The sequence below is a fragment of the Pinus tabuliformis genome, chromosome X, assembly GCF_031772625.1.
Source record: "Pinus tabuliformis cultivar Carrire ecotype Pingquan chromosome X, CPIR1, whole genome shotgun sequence".
Taxonomy (NCBI): Eukaryota; Viridiplantae; Streptophyta; class Pinopsida; order Pinales; family Pinaceae; genus Pinus; species Pinus tabuliformis.
Window position 1 is genome coordinate 492,542,234 of NC_142308.1, and position 27,196 is coordinate 492,569,429.

General features: G+C 33.7%; 1 pseudogene; it reads left to right on the forward strand.

Moving 5' to 3' along the window:
• The first annotated feature begins 10,247 nt into the window (after nt 1-10,247).
• Nucleotides 10,248-11,165, forward strand: LOC149140824 (mitochondrial carnitine/acylcarnitine carrier-like protein pseudogene; annotated as a pseudogene).
• The last annotated feature ends 16,031 nt before the right edge of the window (nt 11,166-27,196 follow it).

Below are 27,196 nucleotides of genomic sequence, written 5' to 3' on the forward strand. Positions count from 1 at the left end.
AAGTGTTGGAAATTGTAGTATTCGGCTAACTAGAGCCTTTGTTCTATCTTTATTTTTTTTAATTTCTTTGTCATCCAAATACTACAATTTCCCCCTCCTGAATGTGGAGCTATCAAAGCAAACCAACTAACAATGGTTAAACAATGCTATTTGTTTAATTTATTGTTGCTTCTACTTTAGGCTGAACCATATGGAAAATATATATGAGCTCAAATTTATTCTCCATGAAATCTTTTATGCAGAGAGAAAAAATAAATTTAACCCACGTACATTCAAATTTTGTGCAGGCATAACCAAGTTTTACATGAAAATTGATTTTTATTTATTTATGTGTATTCAATAAAGATTCATCTCAATGTTAATGCTATTATACACCCGAAACTTACATTGAATTACTATTCAACCTATAATAATAGATTAAGACACTTAATTCTCTCACCTTATAACAAGAATGGTGACCTTATAACAAGAATGGTGGAGGAAGTGTAGAAATCATACACATATTCTAATGAAACATGAAACAAATTAAGTTCAGCTTGAGAAAAAATAAATCAACATTTTCGACGGAGTTTGTATTGCTACACCTACCAAGATATGTGTGAAGTTAGACTCCTACCAATTTTCCTGATGCAGAATCGCTTGGAATGAAGTCAAAAAACGTGTCGATCTGTGCCTTTTCTAATGCCTTGATACTTCCTTGACATCTGATTTTCCCTGATGCTAAATAACTTGGAATGAAGTTAAAGAACATGCCAAAGAAGTCGTCGCAGAAATGTTTTGAAAGTCAAAGGAGAACCAGGGTGCAAAATTCCGATTTTTGTTTTATTTTTCATCCTCACCAACCCGCGACCTGAGAATTAACTTGTCATCACCGAATAGTCTGACAAGTTGTTATCATACGATTTTGTAGTCTACTACTTGTAACGTTGGCTGAGAACTTTCTACGTCAATGGTTTTAGAAATGAGAACAAGGCAAGCCGGCAACAGGGGCCCAACCGTCCAACCTCGAACCTCGAGATATCCTGCAATTTATTCGGCATCCCTATACAAAGCATTTTGTGATATTATTTACATTAAGAAAAACCAGTATAACTGGAAATTAACATTTTTTCACATTTAATGTTATCTTTGCACTTTTAGGACATGCTAGACTCTTCTCGAAGGGTTATGATGTGTTCAATTTTTAACCATGTTCTCCAAAGGCTTGAAATTTCAAATTTATTTTACTTTTCAAATGGAAATTTGATAACGGTTATTTGTTTTTGTGCCTATCAATTTAGGTTTTAAGTAAATTGTCAGTGTCAAATCTTTTTGTTTTTATAATCAATTCTTTTATAACATTTGAGAAATTAACTTAAAAATGTCATATTTAAAAGAATAAAACATTATAACTCACTAATTCACTAATTTGGTTCTATAAATCTTTTTGTTTTTATAATCAATTCTTTTATAACATTTGAGAAATTAACTTAAAAATGTCATATTTAAAAGAATAAAACATAATAACTCACTAATTCACTAATTTGGTTCTATACACCATGAATAATATATTGAAGAACCACAATTAAATAGAAATGACACTCTAAATGTAAATTAGAAAAAGACAACACCTAAAAATAAAAATATAATGAATGAATAAGATTTGATTTTACATAGAATAGTATGAAATATATGTCTTAGAAGAATTATAATAAGAAAACTTATTGTTTTGCATCACGTATGCCATTTAAAATATATACCAAATTCAGCCAAATTAGTGAAAATATTTCGAAAATTTGGGAATTCGATTGGGTTTGTGGATTAATATGCCTATTCGTATTCGATGTGACACATTCCGTTTACAGGAGAGCATGGCAATTTTCCAATTAGAAGTATAGATTTCACGTGGCCCAACGACTCCATGGAATTCCATAAGTTTACCTGTTAAAATTGCATGCGATTATGCATTAATAAACTTAAATCTGGGAGAGAAAAGCAGATTTCTAATCAGAATTATATTTCTAGTGTCCCATCTTCCATTAAAACCCGATGAGATACGGTTATCCATTAATGAATGGTAATGCTGTTGATTTTGTTGAAATACTTAAATTTCCTGGTTGCAAAATACTGAAATACATTTTATAAACCATTAATTTATTTTTAAGTGGATATGATTTCTTTATCTTTACCAAAAATATGAATTTATTGTATATGTGTACATTTAATAATAATAATTGAATCCCTTCCATGTATTATCATCCACTTTCACCATTAATAAAAAAAAGAAATATGTACCATTCTAGATTTCATTATTAAAAATTAAAGAAAAGAAATTTCCCATTTTTACATTGATATTTGTATATGTGAAATACAAAATTATAAATAATCAAACATGTCTTAAATAACATGCAATGATGCAAAAATAAAATTCTACAATTACATAATTTTTAAGATATTGATTACTTAATATATCTAGTTTAACATATATATCATATTATTCTATAGTTTTAATTGCTAATCTTGAAATAAAATAAAATCTCATTCCTCTTATCTTTAGTTGTAGGTGTTGCTCCTTTCCCAATTTATATAACTTTTTATTTGGACCCTTACTTCAAGGGACTTGTAGTTTCCAAGAATCACTTGAAAGTCCATATAATTTTGGTGCTATAGCCCTAAACTAATCAATCATTATTGTCTTTTCCTTTTCTAGAGATGACTACATTAAATCATACCTCTCAATTGTTATACAAAATTTACATATAACAATAAAAAAATTTGACACTCACCAATCTACATAAAACATAAAATGACCATCATCAAATTTCTATTTAACAAGCAAAATAAATTTGAAATTTTGAAACTTACATTCTACTAAAATATAATCATTATTGTAAAAATATATATATTTTTAATATAATTCAAAATACCAATATGATACTAACTACATCCACTGCCATTGTAAAAAAAAAAAAAAATCACATTACATAATCAAACCCATCAAACCCATCATAACATGAAATGAACTCCCCCAAATGCCCTTCTGTCCTAATCGTAGCCATTAGATCTTTTGTTAGACGATTGAACAAAAATCAGCCGTCTAATTTAATAAAAAAATGTTTTAAAACATTAAAATACCCTTAAAAAAAACTTCGCTCGACATCTGTGCGCTTTTTACGGAGGAGTTACAGGTAGAGTCCATTTGAATTCTTAGTGGAGTTTATGGCTCTCCTTAGCTCTTCGATAGCATCCAGACTGCCTTAGTTAGCTACAGGACTCAGGGAGTCCATTACAGAAACAAAACTAGCTACATCACAACTACAAGAACAATGCTCTCCGCTCCACATCTGTGCGCAGAGCAGTTTATTGATTGTCTTGGCATCTCATGGCGATGAACAACGAGGCTTGGTGGCGTATGCTTGCAGCTTGATTTACATGCTTTTCTCTCTCCTGGTGATTTTCTGAAAGGTATTTGTTTCGGTGGCACAGATCTTTTGTAGTAATTGTTTGGAGTGGGAACGGACGGAGAAAAAATCAACTTCATTCGTGGGCTTTGGAAACAAATCCATTGTCAAGCTTTTGTAATGTTGTATAGAATATTTTCTTAAAAACGAGGCAAGAATTACCTTAATTTTTTAAAATCTTAACAAAATTTCTGTTGTCTTTATGGTAGTCTTTCTGATCCATCGACTTAATTTAATTTGATTTGTAGGCATTCTTTCTTTTGCTAACATAGATCTGTAATTCTAGACAGAGCAGGGGAGAGTTTTCCTCAACAAACTGCTTGCTAGCATCGGATAGATTTGACGTTAGAACTATATTGCTTATATTTCCTTGTCTCTTGTAATATTTCTATGTATGGTTATGTCATATGGTATGTAAGTTTCTTGATGCAGCGTGGCAAAACTGCTCTACATGGTAATATTTTGGACTTGTGTGAATGGCACACAGATCTATTGCATTATTTTTCTTTGTCGGGGTGTGTGCTGAAAAGTTGAGTATGTTGTTCATCTGCAATGTTACTAATGGCACTTAGTTTTCATATGTGTTATGTCATGATTGCACATGAAAAGTGAGAAAATTGCTGCAAAAATTTAGTTGTTGGTGGAGTTTAAATGCCACACCTGTTTGTCCTTAGAAAAATAATCAGGGGTTATTTTACAACTATTTCTTTAGTCAACAAACAAGGATTTTATTAATATACAGAAGAAAGCACTTAGCGTTGATTTTCAGTCACAAAATTATGGGGCTTTAGTTTAGATCTTGGATCCCAGTTTTGCAGTTCAGAAATAAAATATTCCCGGGCCATATCCATGTTTGCAGTGGTTCAAAAGACAGATAAGGGGAAACCAAAAACAGGTGTGACTTTCAGATCATCAGCTTCTACCAGATTTATCTATTAAAGTTCCCTATTGGTGCGTTTATCAGCTAGGCTTCTCCAAGAAAAAAGTACTAAGATGAACTGGATTACTTAAGCTCAGATTTTCCTAAATATTGCTAACTAACAGGTATCAGAAAATAAAAGTCTGTAACCAGATTCAATCCCAGAGGGAGGAGTCACTGGTGTGGTGTTGGATTTCCTAGGTTCCATCTTTCCATCTCCATTGAATCCACAACTTGGTGACTCATCCCCAGAGAACAGTTGATCCCCACCTTGGCCAAAATGTACTGTGTCATAATCCTTGTATCTTCTATGATGAGTTCAATGGACTGGGGCATGGTCTACATTCCCTTGTGGGCTGCTTGTTGTGAAACCCCTCCCTTGTAAGAGCAACTTTGTTAGTCATCTGCATCAACATTAGCATTTCTATTATCATGTCAATCAGTAGTCTTCCCTACACCCACCTCCTCACCCAATCAACTTTCCTTTGCGTTCTCATATCTAAGAAGGAGATGTGATGTTATAATTAATGTGCCTTCACCTGTCTTGTTGTTATAGGTGATGTGGCTGCCCCTTGTGGATTGTTGTTTGCACTGCCACCTGTCCTGCCTTTGCTGTCATTAATTGCTCCATCTGGTACATCTCTTTGAGGCCTGCCTGGGGCTACCTCGTTCTCTGCATGATTGGCTGACCTCTCTCACGAACTCTATAATTGTGTGGTAGTGTTTACATTTCTCTATCTTACACCCTGTAGTTTGCAAGTGTTATTCTCCCCAATTGGCCTTGGTGCTGAGGTTATCGAATAACTGTAGAAGTTTTCTGATACTTCTAATTCTTATACTTGGGAGGTTGATGAATCTCTATTGTCCATGTTTTAAAGCAACCCTGTTAGGGGAAAGTGATTTTGGAAGTTTCTTGAACAAAGAACTGTTCTGTGCAAGTCAAACTCCTTGTGTTGGAACTTATAAATTGAGCAAATTGTTGGAGGAAGCCAAATTAAGGAACCTTAAGGGTTCAATATCTTTAGAGATTGCATCAACAGGGATTTCAATATATTTACTCCAGGGTCAGATACGCTGTGAGATTAAAATCGCCAAGTCCTAGGTTATGTGCTTGTTGAGGTTTAGTATACTGTTTTCTTTGCCCAACCTCCGAGATGTCTTCCTGGATATGTTTTCCCAACTCCACTTATTCATGCCTTGTGCACAAGCTTTTAATTTTTTGCTGCACCAAGAGTAGCGAGGTGCATCTACAGTCCAATATGATAGAGATGTTGTTGCATTTGTCATTTGGGCAATGCTTACATGTTGGCTTCAAAAAAGATATAATATTTATAACAAATAATAGTAAAGACTTAGCCAAATGTATATACAAACAGAAATAAAAATCTCTCTCCCTCTCTCTCTCTCTCTATATAAGTGATTTGATATGTACATCTAATATTAAATGGCTATATAAAGAGATAAAAGAGAGACCCAGATTTACACATAAATAGGAATACTGCAGCTATGATATTTACATAGAAATATTGCGACCCCTTTCTTCATCTCTACCTAGATCCATCTTATGATCCAAAAATTTACATCTCAAAAGATTTGATTCCTCTTAGTACTTAATAGATCCTATGTTAAGATAGGTCTACACTAATATATGCATTTGTTGTGTTTGTTGCAACCTTATTTCATGATTTAACTTTAAATACCAACCAGACCATTTGCCATCATCATCCCTTGTATTTGCCTTGTGTCAGCCTTTGTTGGATAGTTTCCTGATGCAAGCTTTCATCATAATCCTTTGGTCTACCTTCCATCTCTTTTGAGTTCTTCAAATCTCCTCTTGCTAATTGGTTTTCCATTTTTAGCACTCATTTCAATAAGTAAAAATTTCACTATAGATTAAACCATCTCTTTGCTGATTTGTTTTCCATTTTAGTGCTCATTTCAGTAAGTCAAAAAATTCATTGTTTATTAAGCTTAAGTGCAAGCTTTTTTTGTTGTGGAGCCCTTCGAACTTGCAACCATCATGATTAAAAAAAGCATGATCTATTCCATATGGTATGAAGTATTCAATTATGCAGGGGGAACTCTCCTCCAAGTTTTAGGCGTGCTTTGTTGAATTAAGGCTAATTTTGTACTACCCATTATTGCTAGATAATGTCAATTATGTTTTTCTCTGTACAGATGAAGTAAAATAAATTATAGAAATGTGGTTAAAGTAGGCTGTGACCTACATTAAAGTTTGGGGAATGTCAGTTCATTTTTAATGTAGCTAATCCTGACCTAATATTGCAGTGTGAAGCCAAAATTTCCTAGATGGATTGCTAATTCAACCTAACTGAAGTAACCTACCAGTGCAAAATGGCTCCTAGTCTTAGGAGTTAAACATCGAGCAACAAGCTTGACAAAGTTGATGAAATCTTATATAAAAACAAGAAAGATCACTCGATATTGTTGTTTAACTCTTATGCATTTTGGAGTTGTGTTCTTGGTATATCAAATTTGTTTTCAGGTTCACCAATATATATGGAAAATATGTTGTCGCTGTTGAATATGCTAGTTGGCTGTACTACAATATCTATTGGATGCCATAGTTATGAGAGTCAGACATGGTGAGGTCAAAGATTATTACTCGGCTAGAACTTGGTCTTTGACTTGGCAAAAGGCTTGGCTCAAACTTGGCCTTTGACCTGGTGAACTACTTGGCTGAATAAATAATGCATAAAACATTTATCAATGTAAATACAAACAATTAGACACCACATATGTAAGTTTACTGACTTATATCACTGTTCACATGTAATGGTGCAAATAGGAGAAATTACAGCGAGATACATAAACTACAAACTATAAACATAAAATACATTAACAATAATGCTTGAAATGGTCTCCAATGTCCAAAAACGCTTCAAACTATAAAGTAATAAAGACATACTATGTCAGGGGACTTGACCCATGAAAAATATTTATCAATGTAAATACAAACAATTAGACACCACATATGCAAGTTTATTGACTTATATTGCATGTACTGGTGTAAATAGGCAAAATTACATCGAGATACATAAACTATAAACTATGAACATAAAATACATTAACAATAATGTTTGAAATGGTCTCCAAAGTCCAAAAAAGCTTCAAACTATAAACTAGTAAGGACATACTATGTCACGGGTCATGACTCATGATTCATCAAGATCATCCTTAGGAATGTCCTCTGGTGAGGACCAACTTTTGTATCTGTTGTACTTCTCCCTTGAGGGGGTTATCTCAGAAGGTCCAATACTTGATTCATGCACTTCCGGCAATTATGGGACCCCAAGCCCATCCAAATAAAGTTGTCCCCTAGAAAATATGTTGGATGACTCTCCGAGTCTCCACAATCCAATTTGAGGAGTGATCAGTCTCCTCCAAGACTATGGGGTCCACATGAGAAGTATTGTTCAACCAATTGCCCCCTTGAATTGAACATTGTATTGCACAAATTGATTCATCCAACAAATTTTGTTCCAAACTTTTACTCTTCTTTGCGTGAATGCACTCAAACACTGAAAAGTGTTACGTGTTTCGTTGTTGATTTGGATTAAAAACCTTTGCAACTTAGGGCAATGACTTGCAAATTGGTTCCACAAATAAGCTGCCAGAAGACAAAGTTCGAACAAATGAGTCAATCTAAGTTTCAGATTATAAAGTATAGAAGAGTTAAAATAAATAATTAAAAAAAAAAAAAAAATGCACATCTTGTTCATTTTTTTCTCGTTACGCCGTAAGGCGTTTACCTCTGAAATGAACTCCCCCAAATGCCCTTCTGTCCTAATCGTAGCCGTTAGATCTTTTGTTAGACGATTGAACAAAAATCAGCCGTCTAATTTAATAAAAAAATGTTTTAAAACATTAAAATACCCTTTAAAAAAACTCCGCTCGACATCTGTGCACTTTTTACGGAGGAGTTACAGGTAGAGTCCATTTGAATTCTTAGTGGAGTTTATGGCAATGAACAATGCTCTCCGCTCCACATCTGTGCGCTTTTTACGCAGGAGTTCCAGGTAGAGTCCATTTGAATTCTTAGTGGAGTTTATGGCAATGAACAATGCTCTCCGCTCCACATCTGTGCGCTTTTTACGCAGGAGTTCCAGGTAGGGTCCATTTGAATTCTTCATGGAGGTTATGGCGATGAACAATGACGACACCAGAATGCTCACAAGGAGAGAATTGTAGCGAAAGGAGCTCAGAGCAATGTGGCGCCAGTGGCCTAAGGTCAATGGGAGTAGGCCCAGGGCTGTGGTGTTGCAGAGCTTCAAACCACCAATGTCGGAATGCCAGAGACATCAATTTCAGCAGCAACAACAGTCCAAGGCCACTGCGAGCATCAGAGGCCAGGGTAGGAAGCGGGGCATGCCCAGGACTGGGGATTGCGAGAAAATTGCTGCAGCAACAACCCAAGGCCACTGGGAGCTCTAGATGCCAAGGTAGAAAGCGGGGCAGGAAGCCCCGCACTGTGGCCTGTGGAATTGCAGTGCTTAAACCCACTAATGTACCAATGTCAGAATGCGAGAAACATCAAATGCAGTAGCAACAAGAGTCCAAGACCACTGCGAGCACCAGAGGCCAAGGTAAGAAGCAGGGTAGGAAGCCCCAGACTGTGTTACATGAGGGCATTGATGGTGGTGTGAAGAAGAGAGGGCGAAAACGCAAGGTCAAAGAGGAGCAGGAAGAAATTGGGGTAGAATTTGGGGTTTTGAAATTAATGAATGCAGGTAATGAAGATGATGTTAATTGACGAGGATTGCAATAAGGAAGCAACAAATGGCTTTTTGGAGTATAGTGCATCGGTTTCGAACACAGAGCCTAAACGACCTGCGCCAATGAATTTAAGCAACGAGGGGTTAAATATTACCCCAACTCCTGATGTTTTCAAGGTTAAGAATACCAGGAATTTTGTCATAAAAATGCAGATGGGGGTGGATATTATATTCCAGCATAGGAGAATAAAATGAAGGCAACATCACAATATTCCAGCATAGGGGAATAAAATGAAGGCAACATCACAGAACATTGTGAATACAAATTTCCATCACTGTAAAAGAAATGACAAAGGTATAGTGGTCTATTGTTCCAAATGTCCAAAGAAGTACTGTCTTATCTGCATTCGAAAATAATACTAAGGAGCAGGTATATATATATATATATATATATATATATATATATATATATATTGTTCTTTCTAATGGTTTTTCTTTCCATTTCTATACATGTACAGAGGGCCATTGCGCTTACTTACGGTAACTAATATTTTGCCTGTTATGGCAGGTCAAGCCTTGTGTTTCCAAGCCACCACAAGTGAGAAAGTTGTCCTCTGGCATAATTCAATGCCCTTTCCGATTTGCTAACCTCTAATTCCTCTAAGCTTAATATGGGTTTTTAATGGATTTGATATTTGTACAGGTGGGTACTCAACTCCTTTTAAGCTCAACTTTATCTGCCGCAAATGCTATCGAGGATGAGCACCCCAACCAACAACTGACTTCCAGGTTCTGCTGCTTCCAAGTTATTGAATCTTGGTCCATCTCATGCAGGGTTCTGCTTGTAGGTTTTTCGCTGGGTTACATTAAGTTGTTTTTACTGTTGGACAAGGCATGTTGATCAGGTGAGAAATTCATCCGCCTTCTTTGTACAATTTGAGTGGACTTGAACACCCATTTTAAGGTTCTATGTACAATTTGAGTGACCTTGAACACCCATTTTAAGGAAGCTTTCTGCATTTAGAATACTTTCGTTTATTGAAAACTAAATAAAAGGCTGGATTTTATCGATATTAAACGTCAGATAGAGTTCCACATAAAGTAAAGCCGTGTGTTGTAGATATTAGGTTTTAGGATTAGTCGCTTCCAATTATGGCAATCGATGTAGCAAAGGATCTAATTTCTAGCACTGTTGGGGGAACAACACAACTGATATCTGGGCATCCCTTTGACACAATTGAGGTGAAGCCCCAGAGTCAACCATTGCTTCTTCCTGGCCAACATCTTCGCTATGTCGGTGTAATGGATGTTGTCAAGAAGACCATTGCCAAAGAAGGCCTCATAGGGATGTACAAAGGAATGGGAGCCCCTTTGTCCATTGTCGCAGCTTGCAATGCAGTTGTGTTTAGTGCAAGAGGTCAGATGGAAGCCCTATTTAGGGTTGAGCCTGGTTTTCTACTGTAGGGCAGCAGGTGGTGTGTGGAGAAGGGGCAGGGATTGCTTATATTTCTTGACTTGCCCAACTAAGCTTATCAGATGTAGATTGCAAGCTCAGAGTGCTTTGGCTACTGCTTCAGTTGAAACTTTAGGGGTAACAAGAGTGACAACTTCTATTAAACACAATGGCCTAGTTGATGTAGCTAAGCATGTCTTAAGATCCGAAGGAGCCAGAGAATTGTTTAAGGGCTTTATCCTACTTTATTAAGGGATTTATCTGTAAATGGCATTGCATATGGCGTGTATAAGGCTCTGAAGTCGTTCATGGCACAACGACATGATGCATCTCAATTGGGCATGGGTACCCTCCTTGTTTCTGGTGGGATTTCTGGCGCTTCTAGCTGGACACTTGTATATCCAGCTGATGCTTTGAAGAGTCGAAAAGTGTCATTCAAATTGATGAATTTCACCATCCAAAGTATGTTGGTACAATTAATGTCATCAAGAAAATTGCTGCTTTAGAAGGGCTTAAAGGCTTGTCTAAAAGGCTTGGTCAAAGCTATGGCCAGAAGTGTTCCTGCCAATGTCGCCTACTTCCTTGCTTATGAGGTTACCAGGTCGAGCTTGGGATGATGGGAACTTCAAATCAACTTGTGTCTAGTTACAGGAGTTCAAAAGAAACAAAGCAAATTGGGAAATGGCATGTTCGTTATTTGAAAGTTGTTTAGGGCTCATTTTTTATTCTCCATTCTTGGTTTGGGTGAGCTCTGTCGTCTTTGATTTTATTCTGCTGCGTAAATTTCTAACAGGTTTCCATCCTCCTCTCTCATCAGGCATAATAGCTAGACGTTCAATGTTCTCTTTGGTGCCTCTGAACAATTTACAGTCATACCTCTATTCGGTTTATACATGATTAGATCGAAAAGAAAAAGCATGAGGGGCCTTCTTCTCAGAAGCGAGGAAATCTGAGAGTGAAGTGCATCTGGTTAATCAAGTATGTATCCATAAGATCGCTGGCTTTTCTCTTTGAATTAGTATAATCTATTATATATTTGCAAGTTTATTTTCCCAGGTGGTTAGATATAGTAGCTTGTAATTAGACAATTTAATGGAAAATGCAAACACATGCGACATCATTTCTTCTTTACAAGTTAGAATAGTTCACTTTCCTGTGTGGCTACAAGTTAGAATAGATCACTTTACCATGTGGCTAGATATTATAGCTTGTAATTGGACAATTTAATGGAAAATGCAAATGCATACACTATCATTTCTTTACAAGTTATGTACTCTAATACTGGGATGTCAAAATTGTAATGCAATAATTTCTTGTCAGGTTATTCATGGGACCTGATGAAATCACAGATAGGGCACTTCCTAGATTTGATGGCATGGGTGTTGAAATCTGTATGCTCGCTGAAATCTTGAGGAGGTTTGGGACACTGATTGGCATTGATATTGTTAAGCATCGTCTAGCAGCATGTCACACTATGTTACGAAAGACTGTTATCGACTTTTTGTCATTGATGGGAATTCATTTTTATTTTACTTTAAAGAAAATGTACAGGGCTATTAGGCAGCAGTTAACATGAAATTACTAGAAAATAACTTCATTCTACCCAAGAGACCATAATTAATGGATCAAATGCAACAAATCTTCAGGCTATCACATGTGGCGAGTTTGGTTCACCTCAAGATGAGTCAATTGATATTATCGTGAATGGGCATCAAAAAGGACATGGAGAGAGACTCCATGATTCAAGAAAGGAAAAATCCTTAAATAAATTCAAATAAAAGTTTGGAACACAAGGAACCAAAGTTAATATTCTATGGTAAATGCTCTGGAATTTTTGTCCTTGGAATATCAATTGTATTTCAGACTGGAGATGGATCAATCCTTTAAAGGCATGATATGATAAGGTTCGTGTGGATGCATTCTACAATGCGACTGAGACTACTTTTGACGGAATTTTCCTTGCCATTGAAGACAAAAATACACATGATAGTGATTTTCATGTTGTGGCAATTTAATCATGGGTTCCAGGACATCCTTCCACTGGAAAAATATTGTTTGATATTTCATAGCATCCAAGACTAGTCGAGCTTTTTCTAAATAGTCCAGAAATTGCTTCAGATTTGTTACATGAGATATCAGGGGAAAATCTTGGTTGTTGCATTTTAGAAACAACAATTGGATCAATGGATCAATTTATCTATGGAGATATTGACCAAAACAAATTTGTGCATGAGTTCAAGCTAGCTTTCGTGGAGGATCAAGAGAAATGATGAAGTTGCAACACCATAAATTGGATGTTTTGATAAATACATTTCTAAGAAAATATCTTCCAGGGGATGACGAGAAAGAAGATTCCAAGGCTACTAAATTAGGTCACTTTCACTCATCATTTCAATTATTTTCTTTCCAGTTAACTGTTGTAGGTAAAGAATGCTTGAAAATGGGGAAAACACAAAACCACAAGATCTTGCATATACTAGTGGTATAGGTTTATAGGACTTTCTCAGTATCCATTCTCAAAATCACCTTATAAGGATAACTTAGAAATGTCACCATTTTTCCAGGACAACTATCATGGAAAATATCCAAAAGGAAATAGTGATTCATGTCACAGTATATCCCTGACAGTTAAATTGAAATATTTGAACAAGATTTCAAAGCTTGATAGTGAACACATTTTGGAAAAGATGGCTTTGCTCTCTTAGGCTGTCGGCTCAGAGCGGCCATCACATGTTACAAAATAATTTTTTTATTGGTGGATCTTTGGCTTCAAGGTCTATAACTACATTACAGTTTCTGGATGTCACTCATGTTCTATGCTTTTGTGTTAATCAATTTAGTTAATCAGAAGCACGATATCGAGACCTTTTTGAGTATACAAAAATTGAGATGTATAATGTTGATGATGCAAATATTAGCTATATTTTTAAAGATGCATCTAATTTCATAGAGAAGGTTGAAAAAATGGGGGATTTGATTGTTGATTCCATATGGCAGTGGGTGAAAAATAGATTGATTTTCCTAGAGTTGATCGACATTTTCCAATTGGTAAATTTCTTCCACGAAGAAACAACAATTTTGATATTGCCTTGTTTTTCCTTATCATCCGACATATAGGAAGAGGCCCTTGTACACTGAAGATGGTGAGTGTGCTTGATCATTTGAATTCAAGGAACTATAGATCTCACATGTGTGATAGGTTTTAATATGATAACAAATTCTTAGTTTGTAATTATATCAGGCTTGGATTGTCAGTAACTGAAATCATATTAGTGTTGTAGATGGTTTTTTTTTGTGGGCCTGCAACCCTTCATAATGATCTTTAGTGGAAATCTCTATTTCAAGGGAGCCAATTTTGGGGTCTATAGCTACATTGGTTTTTAATTGGTGAAGACTGCATTCTGTTTAGCAAAGCATTTGTGACTTCTTGTGTCAATTTCATAGAGTTTGATCTATATGGAAATAGACACAATTTGTATTGTCCAAACATCTTCATTCTATTGTTTTGAATACAGTTCGTCAAACTGCTAACAATTTTAAGGTGAACAAAAATCAAAGCACTCCAAGTTGCTTAGTATGCCTAGCATAGTGGTTTTCTTTGTTTACATGTATTTCCATGATTTGGCATACATTTATGTTGCACTGGTTGTGAGTTGTTAATGGTTTCGGATGTGGATTAGGATTAAATAGCTCTTCGAGGAAATGTAATGGTATGATGGATTGCATTTGAAATATTTGTCTGGTGAGGCTTAGTTTGATGTTGAATTTGTGTATCTTTGGATCTCAAAATCTGGAACTATCTTATGTTAGGTTTGTATTATAAACAATGACTGGAAAACTTCATTCACCTCTTTTTTATGCATGTCATGACGTGGGTGTCGTTTGGTATTGTGTTGTGATCCATGACTCATATAATGTGCTAACCAGGGGTTGCTTTAGCATGATAAATGTGTGGCTGACACATACAATGCTTGCTATTTTGTTTTGACTATTTTACTTGTCCTCTAGAAGGAACTTGCAAAAGAAGAATGGAGATCAAGATGGGAAGACCAGCTCTACAATTTAAAGCAGAGAGCTAATGTTAGAGATGCGGGTCAAGCATCATCTTGGGGTGCCAGAATGTGCCAGTAGAACTATTCGACTTCCTACTTTTCTAGATATACAACGGACAAAGTGAAGAGAGGCTCTGTAACCAGGAGAAGCTGCATCAGCTTCAGACCTTTTCTGTTGTGGCCTGCCCTATTTTTACTTACCCTGTTGAACTGTATGCTTGTAGATATGCAAGTTAATAACTAAGAATACTTTGAAATTGGTTTCAAAGTATGAGTTTAGTGAATGTCATGTTGTAAAGCTTATTGTGTCCATTCTATTTAGACATATCTGAGGCTAAGGATGTGTTGACACTTTAGCCTTTAGGTGAAGGCTTATCATCCAAAGATAATATTGTATCTACACTTTCTTTGTATCATAAATATGCGGTTTCACTAAGATCAATAGTTTTCATAGTGGAGCAATGCCAACGGCTTTGGGACTTTATAACCTAAATTATAGTAATTACCTTTGCTGATTTGATATGTCGAGTCTTAGGCCATCCAAACCAACTTACAATTTTAGTTATAACTTTACAATTTTCCTTGGAATGTAAATGAATGGAATGTCAATTAAAGCATGAGGCTTACGGGACTGTACTAAAGTTTTCTTGGTGGCTTCCTTAAAGACTATATGTTATATAAGAATAAAAAATTGACAGAATGAGTTCAACCAGACCAAGAGGCTTGCAGTACTACATTGAACTTTTATGCTTGCGTCATTTTAGACAATATATGTCATATAAGCATCACAAATTGATAGAATGAACTACTGGTAATGGAGTTGAATTAGACATGCGGGTTACATTTACTCTGATATAATAAACTTCTTGTGTACTGGTGTTTAGATATGATTTGATGTGCTACTAGTGTAAGAGTGGTTATTGTCATTGTAAGTAAGGTGATTATACCAACAAATTTTTTATTAACTCGGCAGCAAGTGTGGCCTCCCCTTGTATGGGAATAATACAATGAAATGTTGCTGACTATCACCATTGAGAACAACCCACGGCCATATCATCAATTATTCTTAATACATACACATTTTTCTTGTAATTTTGCCCAGCCCACCATAGAATTTATGTGCATGTTGAAGGTGGCTGCTTATTTCAAATTGGGGAACTTGGTTTAAAATTATGAGTTCCAAACTTAAATCCTATTTCAATGAGCTAGCTACACATCTAATTTATTGAACTTCAACCTTGGGAACTAAGACGGATGCTGACTCTTTTTGCTGTGTCGTTTGTTTCTTCTTTCTAAATGATGATGTGCCCAACCACATACTAGCACTTACAGTAATATATTCATCCAAATTTGTCATATGTTTGCTTAATATTTTGTGCACTATATGGGCTGCGATAGCTTTTTAATTTTTGTACTCTTTAGACATTCTTGCAAGGGGAATGTGATGGCCTTTTTATTTTTGTACTCTTAGACACTCTTGGTACTGCCAAATGGTACTTTGAAATATTGTTGTTATAAAATAATAGCTACATTGCACAAGCATCTAGAATGTCGGAACATTGGGAAGGTGGATATGATTGTTTATAACATCAAAGTTTCTTCACATTGCACAAGTATCTAGAATGCAGGAACATTGGGAATGTGGATATGAGGGTTTAGAACAGTAAAGTTCCTTCCAAATTTACAAGAAACGTCAAGTTGGGAGTGGCAATACTATAAATTAAATAATTATGAAAAAATATTCTAAATCACAATACATCTTATAGTGAGTGGTGCATTGATATATATCATATTTCAATGCATTGTTTGAAGGTATTACTCACCAATGTTCAGTTTACATTCATACTCTGTTTGAAGGTATTACTTACCAATGTTCAAATTACATTCATACGCTGTTTGAAGGTATTACTTACCAATGTTCAGATACATTCATGATAGATGAATATAATCCACGTATATTTGGTTAAATTCAAAACTGACTGAAATATAATGCCAATATTGGAATGTTATGCTTCTTATAAATGTGTATACTCTACTATTTATTTCAATCAAAATGTGGGCTATTTCTAAACTATTTTGTCTCCTAGGAATGCTTCAGATTTTAGTATTTAAATTTTATTTCAATCAAATGCCTCCTATCTGTTGGAAATGCAATATGCTATATACTATAGTATATCAGACTTTACTATGTTAGTATACTCAACTATTCAACAAGTTACAAGTAACAAAACTCAGCTACTGTTTTCTATAACTAAAGCCTGGAAAGCAAAATTCACACGTCATGCTATAAGCTATAATATTTTGGCTTTAGCAGACCATATAGGCAATTAGTAAAACCACAACGGAATTTAAGAAACCATGCAGTGTAACTTACAACACTATAGTGAATCACATAACAAACTGTAGTGGACAAGCATACCCGGGAAATGCTAGTTTCAGAAAGTAACAAATATGTTGAGATGACCAAATGGTGGCAAAATGCCTCACACAGTTTCTCATGATGTACTACCAAAATGCTCTTCAATGTGCCTCATCCCTCAATCAATTGTGACTACTAAATACACTTTGGTCCTCCTCACACTAGATTCACAATGTTGCTTTACTTACACAATGACTCATAATACAACATGATGTGAAATGCCAAATAGTACCTAACAAATGTGTATTCTCCATGATGAAGTAGCTAATTTATAGATAAAAACTAACACTTTAAAACTGTTTTATAGTTTTTTGGAAGCATCATGAAATTGACATTGAAACAGTGAGAAAACATCATCAAGAATGCAAAAATTTAGGGCCCATGAACTTGAAATCTTGTAGGTGATTCTGTCAAATTGAGAAAGCTTGTATTGGAAACTCGATTTAAAATGTTACCAAATTCCATTCCTGGGTCTCGAAGCTCGCAAGTTCTCTATTCTTCATGATGGAGCATCAATAATCTTTGTTCTTCATGATGGAGTAGCTATTTTATAGATAGAAATTAAAACTTATTAAATTGTTTAGTAATTTTTTTTGGAAGCATCATGAAATTGGCATTGAAACAGTGAGAAAACATTATCAAGAATGCAAAAATTTAGGGGCCATGAACTTGAAATCTTGTGGGTGATTCCTGTCAGTTTGTATTGGAAACTCCATTTAAAAATGTTACCAAATTCCATTCCTGGGTCTTGAAGCTCCCAAGTTCTGTGCTGTAGTTTTTAAGGACATTTAATATCCTCATGGCTTATATTACTATTCCCTGAAGAAGGAATCTTCCATAATAATCCTCTATGCGTGTATGCATTCATTTGAAACTTTGATGTTCAATCATGTTTCCCTTGTAAAATGTTACCAAATACCAAATTCCATTCCTGGGTCTTGAAGCTCCCAAGTTCTGTGCTTTAGTTTTTAAGGACATTTAATATCCTCATGGCTTATATTACGATTCCCTGAAGAAGGAATCTTCCATAATAATCCTCTATGCGTGTATGCATTCGTTTGAAACTTTGATGTTCAATCATGTTTCCCACACAAAGGTAGACCATTTTTTTCCAGTCTTATCGAAAGAGGTCACAATTTTCTCTGGACGGCAAATTCTGAAATTTGACTGTGGGAGTGTTTAAATTGTTTTTGGATGGCGGAAATGGATTTAGCATCCATCATGAATGCCTGGGTACCCAAAATACTGAAGCTTGACACTTTTTCAAAAAATTTAGCTAAATTTTTTCAAAATCATGCTGCAATTTTTATTATTATCATGATGGCTCCAACAATTTTTCATGCATTTTCAAATATGGAACAACGACCATGATGTTGTTCACAATGTTGTATCGTTTCTTTCACCTCTTCCATTACAATATAATAGTATTTTCTAATAACACCATAAATAGGTAGGATATGGAAAAAAACCTTTAAAATAATGTACAAAAACATGTTCACATAAACAAAAACAACTACATGGATAATGGATAACCTCTACATGACATTACTATTATTTACCAAATAGCCATATTCGAATACACATAACTAATCATTTCAGGTATAACTCATTATCATCCACCCTAGCTTTCAACAATGTCCATTCACATGTTGCTATTTTTCCACACACTACTATTATTTACAAAATATCCATATTCAAAATACACAGAACTAATACTTTCAACTCTAACTCATTATCATCCACCCTTTCTTTCAACAATGTCCATTCACATGTAGCTATTCTTTCACAAACAATTATTATTTACAAAATATCCATTTCCAGAATACAGATAACTAACTACTGCAATTGTAACTCATTATCATCCACCCTTGCTTTCAACAATGTCCATTCACGTGTCCCTATTATTCCCCACTCTATGCTATTCTTCCCCACTCTATATATGTCCCTATTCTTCTCCACTCTATGCTATTCTTCACCACTCTATGCCTTACGACGTTTCCTTTGCAACATAAGGTGCAAATGCTAGTTTTAATTATTTTATGTAATAAATATAATATTAATTAACATAGACATTTACATATTTCATTTATAAATAATATTGTCTATATTAAAATGTTATTTTTTATTAATATACATTTTAATAAATATAAAATATTTTATTTATCTTTTATATAAAATATTTTTATTATTAATAGTATATTTTTAATTATTTATTTTTACTAATTATTGAAATATTTTACTCAACCCAAAATACAAAGTTTTTTCAAATATTTTTTTATTACATTTTTTATAAAATATAAATATCAAAGTTTAATTAAATATAACAAAATATGTATATTTATAACAAGATTGTTACGTTAGAGCTTTTTATGTTTTTTAATAAAAAATTGTGTGAATTATTTAGACTGAATCATACACTGCCCTGAGATGTAGAATTAACCTCTCCCCATATTACAAAATGTAATAGTAATTCTTTCTATAATGTACTCGTACTGCAGATAACTTACAGGGCAGCCTTCTTCAGGAGACACGTAGTAAGCTTGAAGGCCTAATTACTGCAGATAATTTCCAGGGTAGCCTTCTTCAGGAGACACGTAGTAAGCTTGAAGGCCTAATTACTGCAGATAATTTCCAGGGTAGCCTTCTTCAAGAGACACGTAGTAAGCGTGAACGCCTAATTTCATCTGATGCTGGTTTAGATAAATCGCCTAATTTCATCTGATGCTGGTTTAGATAAATCTATCTTTCCATAGTTGTAGGAAAAGCTTTTATTGTAAAGTATTCAATTGTTTTTAGTGAGTTTTTTTGAAGTTTTTTTCGGGTGGTTTTTTAAGTTAATTTCTTTAAAATTTGATAGGAAATTATCGAAATTATATGGGTAAGTAGTGCTTAATAGAAATGATATAGGGATTTTTTCAGCTTGCTAAATTTATATATACACTCAAAAAAACCAGTTTAAATAACATAAATCAAGATTTCATCTCAAAAATTTCCAACAAAAAATTTAAAAAATCACAATAAAAACAAATATTAAATTATGAATCAAATTTCCACTAGCTGAAAAGTGATACACTGCCCGCGAAAATGGATCCGAACAAAATTCGTCTATAATTCGTTGCAGAAATTCAAAAGTACATCCATACCTTTATTCATAATAATTCGGTCTTTTACCATGTATGCAATGTATGCAATAAATACGAAGGTTACATTTATTGCTGTAAACTGAACTATAGAAAAACCAGTTAGATTAAACGCTATAAACCTAATATGGAACCTTAATATTATAAACCGAATATAAAGTGATGAAGCCATTCGCACACAGTTATGAATTTAGATACCGATTCTCACCAGTGGCAACAGAAGTTGGGACTACCTACCTATACAGTTTTCTTCTACCTATTCCCACCCGTTGCAACAGAAGTTGGGCCTACCTATACACTTTTCTTCTGCTATTAACCTATCAATTGCCGCTGCAATTCCGTTGCAATCTCAGGCCATCCATGCTCTCAATGTCTCGACTTCTTCGTATTTATTTTAGTGTGAAGAGTGACCTAACACATACATTAATTCCACATTAAATTAATTGTATTGACTGAATCAGATCAGATCTATCTATAAATAACTATATTCAATTTAATAAAATATTGAAATGTCAAAGCCACTTTCTTCAAGGATGTAGCATATTTAAATATTCAATCAAGTTGATATGTCTTATCACTTTAATCACATCGTTCATGAAATACTATACCACAGTGCTTTCCAACCCAAAGGTGCGTATAGAAAGTTCATAGAGATAAAAAGACAAAAAAGAGCTTAAGCTTATGTATGTAAATGTATTTATAACATGAGGAACGACTCTTGCATTATATGATCCCCATATAATAAACTTTCTCTAATATTATTATATATGTAACTTTCGGGAACATTTGTCCGGATGATTATACTTTTTTTATATAAGATAAATATATATTTTGTTATAATAGTGTAGTTAATAAGTAGCATATACTGGAGTTTATATATATATGGTTGAACGTTATTGACCTGCTAAAATTGATATTAATTTAAAATTCATTTTAATTTAATATTTTTCAAAAATTTATAGGAGTCAAATTTTCAAATTTCTGGTTATATTTTAGGGTTAAGAGGTTAACACATTTAACACATTAAAATAATTTCTTTTCCTATTAATTAAGACAAAAAATATATACATCATCATAAGTTTAATATATTAAATCTTAATATTGTGCTGAATGATTGGCTACAACCATCTTGAATGTGGGGCTTCAATTGGCCCTTCAGGGGTGGTATTTAGGCTGCAGCAAGGACTGCAGAACTCTTTAGAATCAGTCAAATAAGATCAAACCCTAGCTTAGTTGCAGACCATTAAGAAATCATCTTGATACCAGAATGGAAACTTTACAATTCCATTGTACCTCTTGCTATCACTCCTCCCCTCATAGAGTTTGAAATGGAGAGATGGTCCTTGGAAGGAGAATGCCCTTTTATTTAAAAATGAAGATTGAAAATTAATAAATTTAGGATTTCTAAATTTAAGAATTTGTAAAATAGTTTGTAAATTTAAGAATCTGTAAACGCACATTCAATGGAGGTGTCATATGTTACTTTTCTAATAAGAACATGGAGTAGAATGTGAATGGAAAGAGGTGTTGAAGGAGCCTTAAATTTTAGGTTTTAAAAATTAATTTTAAATATAATAATTTATCTTTTAAATGTGATTCATAAATATTGATATGGAATTTTGAAACTAAAAAACTGGTAAACCTTTAATTTCAAATTCCAATATAAACTACATTGAAAGAATATTCGAATTCCAATATATACCACACTTTATTTATAGCTTGAAAATCAAAATAAAATAGTTTTAAGACATCTTCATACTATCTCCTTCACACTCTACATTATAATATTAAAATGAAAGAAATCTAACACGATAAAATAAAATTATTAATGTTTTATAATGATTTTAATTAAATCTAACCATGGAACAAATTGTTTTTTATTTAAAACATTTTTTTTTATTAATTAAAAAAAACAAGTATCATTAAACTAAATCACACATTTAAAATGAGCCTCTCGATATTCCTCAGCTAAAGCTTTTTTAGAAAATGCAATATTAGTTCTTTCTATAATGCAATACCAGTACTGCAAATAGCTTACCGGATGAATTTTTTCAAGAGACAGGCAGTAACCTCGAAGGCTTGGTTTTATGTGATAGAGAGTTGTGTTCACCATAAATTTATCTTTCCATAATTGTAGGAAATGCTTTTAGTCTGATGTATCGGATGCTCAACATGGTTCATTTCTTTTTTATGATATGGGCTGTTTGTTGGAGTCACGATTGCTGTTACACCAAAACACACATCACAACAATCTCCCCCCTCAACACCAAAACACACATCACAACAATCTCCCCCCTCAACGCCAACCAAGTGTGTTTCGAACTCAGACCTTTGTCTCTAATACCACTTGTTGGAGTCACAATTGCCATTACACTGTCCACATCAAACAAGTGACCAAGTTACATAGTACCATGTGAAAATGGCAAAGCCATTCACACACATTTATGAATTTAGATACCAATTCCCACAAGTGGCAAGAAAGATGGGCCTACCTATACACTTTTCTTCTGGCATTAACCTATCAACTGCAGCTGTAAATCCTTTGCCATCGCGGACCATCCATGCTCTCAAATCTCGACTTCTTCCTCCGTATTATTTTTGTTTTTATTTTAGTGTGAAGAGTGACCTAACACATACATTTAATTCCACATTAAATTAATTTTATTAATTGAATCACACCAGCTTTATTTAGATAAATGAGGATGACGAGATGAGGTACTTATATTCAATTTAAATCTTAATAATCATATAAAACAAATTAACTAATAAAAGGTCAAAGCCACTTTCTTTAAGGATGTAGCGTATTTAAATATTCTATCAAGTGGATATGTCTAATCACGTCGTTCATGCCCACCGAGCTTTCCAACTGAAAGGTGCGTCTAGAAAGTTCATAGACATAAAAGCACAAAAGAGCTTAAGCTTATCTACTTAAATGTATTTAAAACATGAGGAACGACCGTTGTATCATATGATCCCATGATATGATAACACTTTCTCTGATATTATTTATAATTTTCTGGAACATTTATGGGAATGATTACAGGCCTTTTTTCTTAATATAAGCTATATATATATATATATATATTTAATATAAGCTAAATAAATATTTTGTTATAATAGTGATGTTAATTATGTATTAATAATTTTATTTGATTTATCATTAATTTTATTTTAAATTATTAATTCATATTAATTATAAGTATTAAAGAGTTTTCACAGTGTTATATTAGATATTATTTTGGGAATCCAATGAGTTAAGTAAGTTATTTATCTATGACTATTTCTATGAGAGATAGTCGTAACTCACTAATTTCTCAGGATTTTTGAATAGTTCACTTAGCACTCATTGCATCAGGTGATGCTCACAGGGTGAAGAAGTGGGATTGAAACTAGTGAAATGAATCACATAGTGTCAATCATCACTTCCAGGGAGCACCCAGAAACAAGGACTTCTCGGAGGTCAGCCATCCCATTCTCCTCTCGCTCATATTAATTATTTTCACTAATTTTGATTTTAAGAAATATTAGGCAATGGATTCATTAGTTTGACATTAATAGTTTTACTTAACAAAACCCTTCACCTTCATCCACCAACTAGATTTGAGACTTTTATTCTAATTACTAGCACAACCACATTAGAAAATGTGATTGATATAGCCCCAAGGCACATTTTCCATTATTTATATGTTAATGAAACAAATCAGCATAATTTAATATTATTTATTAAAATATTGATATTATAGTAATTAAATACTGTTAATACCTTAATACATTATATTTACAATTTTTGAATTACTATAATGTGGTTGTGCTAGCTTTCATAATATAATTCATTATTATTTTATATTATTTCTAACATTTGCTCTATTTTTTTTTAATTTCATTTTTATTCATTTTTATTTTTATTTTTATTATTTGAAACTGTATTGTTTGGTATTTGCTCATTTATTTAGCTAAAGCTATCAATGAAATGCAATGAATATTTCCATTTAGATTATCTTTAACTTATTATTATAACTACCTTGTCAATATGTATAACAATGGATTCAATTTGATTCCCTATTAGTTTTAAGTTTTGATGATAAATTTCACGTTCTTTACCATGATTTCATCTCACCATTGATATTTATAGTTTTTATTTTACATATCACCTATATCCACTATAACAATGGATTCAATTTGATTTCCTATTAGTTTTAAATTTTGATGATAATTTCACGTTCTTTACCATATATATATATATGAGTTGTAAGAATAGTGATATGTAAAATAAAAACTATAAATATCAATGGTGAGATGAAATCATTAAACTAATTAATTAATGATATATATATATATATATATATATATATATATATATATATATATATATATATATATATATATAATAATCAGCATGCCAAGCAAATATGTCTTTCCTTGTATGTCTTCATTTTTTCATTAATTGGTGAAAATTTGTGATTTTCAAACCTAAAAATAATAAGAAATCTCAAAGTTTCTTTCCAACTAGCCATTCAATTATCAATTTCCCAAACTACATTCACTCAACTCTCCCTTCAATATTATGTCTATTTTTAAACGTATAAATAAGAGAGAATAATTTCTTTAGAGTTGGCCATTCAATTATCAATCTCCCAAACTACAATCAGTTAGCATAGACTACAGTAATGCTCGGAAATTGTAGATTAATAGTTGTATATTTATCTATTCCAGCGAACTAAGGTTAGCGAGATTGTAACCTGCGCTTGATGATTTGCAGAGCTTTTAAAGCACACAATACTCATGGTAATTTGTCCACTTCGGTGTGAGGTAAGCACCCTCACGGTAGTTGTCTATAATGAGACTTTTTGGAAGCCTTTCCGGTGGGTTTTTCCGGTCAAAATCCGACAGCAATTTTTTGGAATCCCAAGTTTGATAGCTAGTTTCTACACAATCAAGGAGTCCCAGGGGTTTTTCAGGGTGTTGAATCTAAATATGCAGTTAAAAAACCATTTTAACTGCAACAAATCAAGATTTAACCTCAATTTCTTCCACCGGATTCCGTCACCGGAATCTCCAAAAAGTCGCATTATAGACAACTCCCTCTCAGGGCATCCACTTCGCTCGCCAACCATCGTACCTCCACGACTATCCATGGCCCGTGGGGTCGATCATGAAAATTTTAAATAAAAATAAAAGTGATTAAATTATATGTGATGTTAAATATTATTAAATTATATATAATTTTAACTAAATTTCATAATTATTTTTTTAATAAATTAGAGATAAAGTATATTAAAAAAATTAAAATATTATTCACATATCTTAATTATGGTTATTGTTGAATATATATTAAACGAAAATGATTCCCAAAATAATTCAATTTTGGCCATTCTCTTAAAATATACTAAAAGTATTCCCAAAATTATTCAATTTTGGCCATTTTCTTAAAAGATACTAAATCATATTAGTCCAATCTAATCATTCTCGCCTTATTAGTCCCTGCCGTCTGGCAATGGCCAGGGACTATAGTAATCGATATCGCGATGTTTAACATTAATTGAGCTGCTTGTTCGAGTTCCTCATCACTTATAATCAAAGTTTTTAATCACATATGGTTTCACCATGTTATTTGGCCTCTTCCCGAGGCAAACTGAGGCAAACCATATCTTATTTGCTTTTTAAAGGTGTTGTATTAATCGTATAAGTTCACAGCCTAGACTAATGTTAGCATTAGTCTCCAGTGTTAAATGTTATACTTGTTTGGGTAATTGGGTAATTGGCTATGCCATATAGCTTGGCTCTGCCACGTGCACACCATGCACCTACACACCATGCATTGCTCTGTCTAACTTCCACCTACACACCATGCATTTCCAGTTTCGTGTAATGCTCAGCGGCCTTCACTTTTGCTGTTCTTCAGTCTTATTCAGGTGGATATGCTTCAGGCAGCGGCTTCTTCATGTGCCCACGCTTCAGGCAATTGAATCAGGAACTATGGTCTAATGTTATAGTTCTGGGCCTTCACTTTTCTTGTTCTTCAGTCTTCCTGTTCTTCATTCAAGTGGATAGGTTTAAGGCTACGACTTCTTCAAGTGCCCAGGCTTCAGGCAATTGAATCAGGAACTATGGTCTAATGTTATAGTTCCAGTTCTTCACTTTTCCTGTTCTTCAGTCTTCCTGTTCTTCATTCAGGTGGATAGGCTTAAGGCTGCGGCTTCTTCAAGTGCCCAGGCTGGCTTCAATTGAATCAGGAACTATTGTCACGGCAATCGACCTGCTTCATCTTCACATCTTCGCAGCCTCATGAGGTACAATTCTGAAATTAATATAAATTACAAATTATGAAATAAATTTAAACTACGATAAACAATAAGTAGCAATAAGTAATACAATAAACAATAAGTAGCAATAAGTAATTCATGCTATTAAGAATTTTTTCTTACTTGCAAATTTCAGAAATAGCATTCAAATACACAATTTCACTCTTTTCTCTCTTGAAGGTCTTATAGCTTTTCATTTTGTTTCAGATGTTTTGAATCTCATTTCAAAGACCAAATTGGGTAGTTTGATTGCACTGCTAGTCAGACAGAGGATGAGAACAGAGTTGTATTTAATTTATATAGGGCTTCCCTCATTGCCTTTCCAGGAGAGAAAGTCATGGACGAGGCTAAAACTTTCGCTGAAACTTTCTCTACGAAATTTTTAAAAGAAGAAGAACTCTGGGAAGATTCAGCATTTTGGAAATGGGAGTTTTAGAAGCGTTTGGAAAACCCTGTAGCCTAATCCAGTACTATTATCCAACTTACTGATTCAGTGTTTTGGAAATGGGAGTTTCAGAAGCGTTTGGAAAACCCTGTAGCCTAATCCAGTACTATTATCCAACTTACTGATTGTGCTAGATTTTCTGTTTTTCCGAGTGACATTGGCATTTGAGAATTACCCCATTATCAATTATCATTTTTCATTTTTCATCTAGAAATTAATATATGAGTCAAATCATATCCACATCTATGTGCAAAAACAGACACAGTAAATAATACAAATTTGCAACTTGC